The sequence below is a fragment of the Chlorocebus sabaeus genome, chromosome X, assembly GCF_047675955.1.
Source record: "Chlorocebus sabaeus isolate Y175 chromosome X, mChlSab1.0.hap1, whole genome shotgun sequence".
NCBI classification, from domain to species: domain Eukaryota; kingdom Metazoa; phylum Chordata; class Mammalia; order Primates; family Cercopithecidae; genus Chlorocebus; species Chlorocebus sabaeus.
The window spans coordinates 67,707,386-67,713,385 of NC_132933.1; the positions used below are offsets into that span (position 1 = coordinate 67,707,386).

At 36.6% G+C, this 6,000-nt stretch overlaps 1 long non-coding RNA gene across 3 annotated transcripts in view; it reads left to right on the top strand.

Annotated features, from left to right (window-relative positions):
* Positions 1–5,148, top strand: part of LOC119621114 (uncharacterized) — a 57,554-nt gene extending 52,406 nt beyond the window's left edge. For all 3 annotated transcript variants that reach the window (XR_012091937.1, XR_005237629.2, XR_005237630.2), the window contains one exon: positions 4,512–5,148. This is a non-coding gene — a long non-coding RNA (uncharacterized lncRNA). The remainder of the gene's footprint in view (positions 1–4,511) is intronic.
* The last annotated feature ends 852 nt before the right edge of the window (positions 5,149–6,000 follow it).

A 6,000-nucleotide genomic window follows, 5' to 3' on the forward strand; every position in this document is an offset into this window, starting at 1 on the left:
TTTATAGGAATGTGTTTTGGTGTGCTCTGTTTCTTCCTTTAAGAGCTGAAACCTTGGTATTTCCCCCCAGCCTTGAGGAATGCACACACTTATGAATTAATTCAACCTCCAATTCAATTGTCACATATTGTCATAGTGATCTTTTGTCAAATGCAGTTCTGAAGTGCTCTAAATGTTTTGAATCCCCATAGACAAAATTATTATTATTATTATTATCATTATTATTATTATTAAAGACGGAATCTTGCTCTTGTCGCCCAGGCAATTTTGGCTCACTGCACCCTCCACCTCCTGGGTTCAAGCAATTCTCCTGCCTCAGCCTCCTGAATAGCTAGGATTATAAGCGCCCGCCACCACACCCAGCTAATTTTTGTATTTTCAGTAGAGACGAGGTTTCACCATGCTGGCCAGACTGGTCTTGAACCCCTGACCTCAGGTGATCCACCCACCTCAGCCTCCCAAAGTGCTGGGATTACAGGCGTGAGCCACTGCGCCCAGCCTATTTTTATCCAGATTACTTCTTCATTGTTTGTTTCCAGTTCTAATCCAAAATATGTCCTTCTTTTTGAGTCCCACCTCCCCTCAACAACTCTTTGATTGTAAATTTTCTCCATCAATAACTCTCTTTTGGGGACTCTTCACACTGTTCACACATCTTCTAAAAATGTGAACTACACTACTTCCACTTTTTTACCACCCACTCTCTTCCCAGTCTACCACTGCCTGCTTTCTGTCCTCCACCACTCCACTGAAAATATGTGCTCAGTCTTAGTCTAGAGCCCAGAAAAAAAGTCTTGACCAAAAGCAGAGATTTGAGAGTTATTTACTCCCATGGTTTTAACTACCATTTCTATGATGATATCTTCTAAGTGAGTATTTATAGCTAAGGCCTTTTTCCTAAGCTGCAGACCTACTGTATGTCTCCACCTACCTACTGTATGTCTCCATCCTTATGATACACAAGTCCTCCAAACAGGGTCAAAACTGTTGTGTGTGTGTGTGTGTATATGTGTGTGTGTATATATGTGTGTGTGTGTGTGTGTATATATATATATATATATATATATGCTTTAAGATCTGGAGTACATGTGCAGAACGTGCAGTTTTGTTACATAGGTATACACGTGCCATGGGGGTTTGCTGTACCCGTCAACTCATCAACTACATTAGGTATTTCTCCTAATGCTATCCCTCCCCTACCCCCCTCCACCCCCTGATAGGCCCCAGTATGTGATGTTCCCCTCCCTGTGTCCATGTGTTCTCATTGTTCAACTCCCACTTACGAGTGAGAACATGCAGTGTTTGGTTTTCTGTTCTTGTGATAGTTTGCTGAGGATGATGGTTTCCAGCTTCATCCATGTCCCTGCAAAGGACATGAACTCATCCTTTTTTATGGCTGCATAGTATTCCATGGTGTATATGTGCCTCATCTTCTTTATCCAGTCTATAATTGATGGACATTTGGGTTGGTTCCAAGTCTTTGTTGTTGTGAATATTGTCCTCTTCTTTTTTTTTTTTTTTTGATCTTATAAATTTATTTCTGAAAGTTACAAAAATTTTTAAAAGATAGGTGAAATAATGTGTTATACTGAGACATAAATCTAATGTAGAGTCAGAAGAATCAGAAAGCCAGCATTTAAAGAAAGAAGGTTTATGTTAACATGCCCTCAAGAAAACAAATGTTATTTTTGATAAAATATTTAAGTTTTAAATCTGTGATTTCTTAAGACATGCCCAGACATAGTGAGTGGTATTACCAAACTACCCAGTAATCCAAATCAGAGAACTAAGACTGTATTCTGGACACCCCTCTACACAGTCTCTCATACCTGTCAATTCTATATTTTAAATACATTTTTTCACCTCTGTTACTACTGAGTTATTACTACTGGGCCGTGATCACATCTTGCCTTGACTGTAACTGGTGTCTGTGTCTCCAATCTTGTGAACTGTTTCCTCCACTTCCATACATTTTGTACAAGTTAACCAGTGATATTTCTAAAATGCAGATCTGATCACAGCACTCTTCTTTTCAAAATCCTTCAATTCTCCTCTCCAACTGCCTACCACCTGCCACTGTCTTCAGAATAAAATTTCTTATCATGACTTAGAAAAGTCTTTGAAATAACAGATGCTGGAAAGGTTGTAGAGAAAAGGGAACACTTATATACTGTTGGTGGAAGTGTAAATTAGTTCAACCATTGTGGAAAGAAGTATGGTTATTCCTCAAAGAGCACTACCATTTGACCTACCAGTCCCATTTCTGGCTATATACCCAGAAGAATATAAATCATCCTACCATAAAGACCCATGCACACAAACGTTTATTGCAACATTGTTCACAATAGCAAAGACATAGAATCAACTTAAATGCCCACCAATGACAGATTGTATAAAGAAAATGTGGCATATATACACCATGGAATACTATGCAGTAATAAAAAGATTGAGATTTGTCTTTTGTGGGAACATGGATGGAGCTGAAGGCCATTATTCTTAGCAAACTAATGCAAGAACAGAAAGCCAAAGACCACATATTCTCACTTATAAGTGGGAGCTAAATGATGATAACCTATGAACACAAAGAAGGGAACAACAGATACTGAATTCTAGTTAAGGGTGGAGGCTGGGAGGACAGAGAGGAGCAGAAAAGATAACGATTGAGTGCTGGACTTAGTACCTGGGTGATGAAATAATCTATACAACAAACCATCATGACACAAGTTCACCTATGTAACAAACCTTCACAGGTACCTCTGAACCTAAAATATAAGCTTAAAAAAAATGTGTTTGACTGGACCATGCCCTCTATGTTCTAGATGTGTTGAAACATGAATATATATAGTGGGCAGTCTTCAAATAAGACACACTTGCACTCACTTTAATGGGTTTTCACAGACTCTTGCCATTGCCTGGATTATCTATCCTTCTTCTTCGCCTGGGTAGCTGATACTTATATTTGAAATGCCTTCCTTAACATTTCCTGGGTTAGGCACATATGAATTCACATAGCATCCTGTGACTTACCCTCTTACAGTGTTGAACACATTGTACTGTCATCATTTTTTCTTCCCATTAGACTATGAGTTTGAGTACTATGATATAATCATATATTTTTTATCTCTAGCAATTTGTACAGTAACAGGAATCAATTAGGTAAACAATATCTGTTGAATGAATGAAATGGAATATATAGTACCATTATTCCCTGATATTTGCATATCTTAACCTGCACGTTATGTACATGTACCCTAGAACTTAAAGTATAATTAAAAAAAAGTACTTAACTCCCATTATAGACACAACCACAACTTTCATTTAACTAAAACTGTTGTAGTATTTCTAGCTTTGATTTTTCCACTTTTAGAGAGCAATAATCAAGAGTAGAGTGAGATTAAACACTTAAGATTAAAACTTCTGTATGTGATTTTTAAAATACACATAAATGTTTTATTTCTGGTATATTATCTGTAATTCATTTACCAAATGTCATCTATAAGTAGTCAAATAATGTATGCTTTTTGAGACCTTATTAGATATTAGGCAGTCTGCTAAATACTAGGGATAAAGAAAAGAATATAACACAGTTTCTGCCCTTAAATAGCTCAAAAACTAATGGGGAATATGGATTTACATATTTTTATAATTCAATGTACTATGCAGTATTGGGGGGAGTGAGTGTATATGAGGTGCTGTGGAAGCAAGTGGACAAAGCAAATGACTGCTTGACTTCATCAGTGAAATATTCTACAAAGGATGTGTTTTTTTATCTAAGCTTGGAAGAACAAATATGAGTTTTTCAGGTATGTGGGAGTAGGGACCAAAGGAAAGTGAGGGCATAAAGGCAGAAAAAAGAACATGTGTAAAATATGGAAAGTGTGAAAATGTAGGGAGTGTTTTTGGAACTCCAAGTACCTTGAAATGATTAGAATACAGGATATTGGGGGGCGAAGAGAAGGCATGGAAAATGAGGTTGGCAAAGAAGGCAGGGGGCAAGCAGGAAAGGCTTTATGAGACACGCCAAAAAATACAGTTTTCATCCTATAGGTTACTGAGCACAATTAAAAAGTTTTTACTCACGGAAGTAACAAGATTCTATTTATGTTTTGGAAAAGTCATGCTGGATCCACCATGGAGAATGAATGGTGAAACTTGAGACAGGACAAAACCAGAAATTTATAGTCCACCTAAAAGGCTGTGGTAATAGACAAGGGAAAAGATGAAGGGTGATTGAGCTAAGACGGTAGCAGTAGAGATGGAGACAATTGATGGATTTAAGAAATATGAAGAGCTAACAGATGGGATGTGATAATTGATACACCAAGTGAGGAAGAGAGAATACTCAAGGATCAAGTCCATGTTTCTGTCTTGTATAACTTGGGTGGGTAATGGTCTCTTTTACTGAGACAGATTAGGTTTTCAGTGGATTAAACTGTTAAGTATTTATAGTAAATATACAGTTGAACCTTGAACAATTCTGGTTTGAACTGTGCCTGTCCACTTTTACACAGATTTTCTTCCACCTCTGCCATCTCTGAGACAACAAGACCAACCCCTTCTCTTCCTCCTCCTCAGCCTACTCAACATGAAGACAAGGATGAAGATCTTTATGATGATCCATTTCCACTTAATGAGTAGTAAATACATTTTATCTTCCTTATGATTTTCTTGATAACATTTTTTTTCTCTAGCTTACTTTACTGTAAGAATACAGTATATAACACATATAACATGGAATATGTGTTAATCAACTGTTTATGTTATCAGCAAGGCTTCTAGTCAACAGTAGGCTATTAGTAGTTAAGTTTTTGAGAAATCAAAAGTTATACACAGATTTTCTATTGCACATGGTGTCAGTGCTCATAACCCCCACATTGTTAAAGGGTCAACTGTAACTACAAAAGAGGATTCTGAATGTTCTCATCACAAAGAAATGATCATTGTTACATCTGTGTAGTGTGGGAACAAAGAAAAAAAAGAAATGATAATTGTTTGAGGTGATGGATAAGCTAAGTACCCTGATTTGATCATATACAGTGTATGCATGTATCACAATATCAAAATGTACCCATTAAATATGCACAGTTATTATGTGTCAATTTAAAATGAAATAAAACTTTGAGAAAATAAATGTCAGATTGATTTAAATATTATGTGTATAGAAGTATTGTCTTCTAGAATACACGATATTACACAATTGCATAAGTAATAGACTTTTTAAATTTTTTTTTTTTTAATTATACTTTAAGGTCTAGGATACATGTGCACAACGTGCAGGTTTGTTACATATGTATACACGTGCCATGTTGGTGTGCTGCACCCATTAACTTGTCATTTACATTAGGTATATCTCCTAATGCTATCCCTCCCGCCTCCCTCAACCCCACCACAGGCCCCGGTGTGTGATGTTCCCCATCCTGTGTCCAAGTGTTCTCATTTTGTTTAATTCGCACCTATGAGTGAGAACATGCAGTGTTTGGTTTTCTCTCCTTGCGATAGTTTGCTCAGAATGATGGTTTCCAGCTTCATCCATGTCCCTGCAAAGGACATGAACTCATCCTTTATAACACTGTTTACATCAACTCTTTACTACAGTCACAATAGGACTGTGATAATAACATAATGAAGCTAATTTTTTTTGTTTACCTTATAAGAATTGGCCTCGTTATTTTATAGAACTGTGAATTTCCTTATCTTTTGAATGATTGACAGGTCTGGTGACAACACAAGTAGAACTGCTAGCTGAATAAGTCCTATTTTATTTAGTAGAAGGATAGCTGTTTTAACATCTATCTTTGAGTGGGTATTATCTAAGATATTCTGCCTTCGATGTTGATAGTTTTTTGATAATACATTTGCCAGTGATTAATCTTAACACAATTATTTTGCCATTTGGTGAAAAAAAAAAAGCGATATTGAGTTCCTTGAAAAATAGGACCATAGCCTTTATCTAGCTGAGTTAGACGCCAAAGTGTGTGGATTAACCATCTGTAGATAATC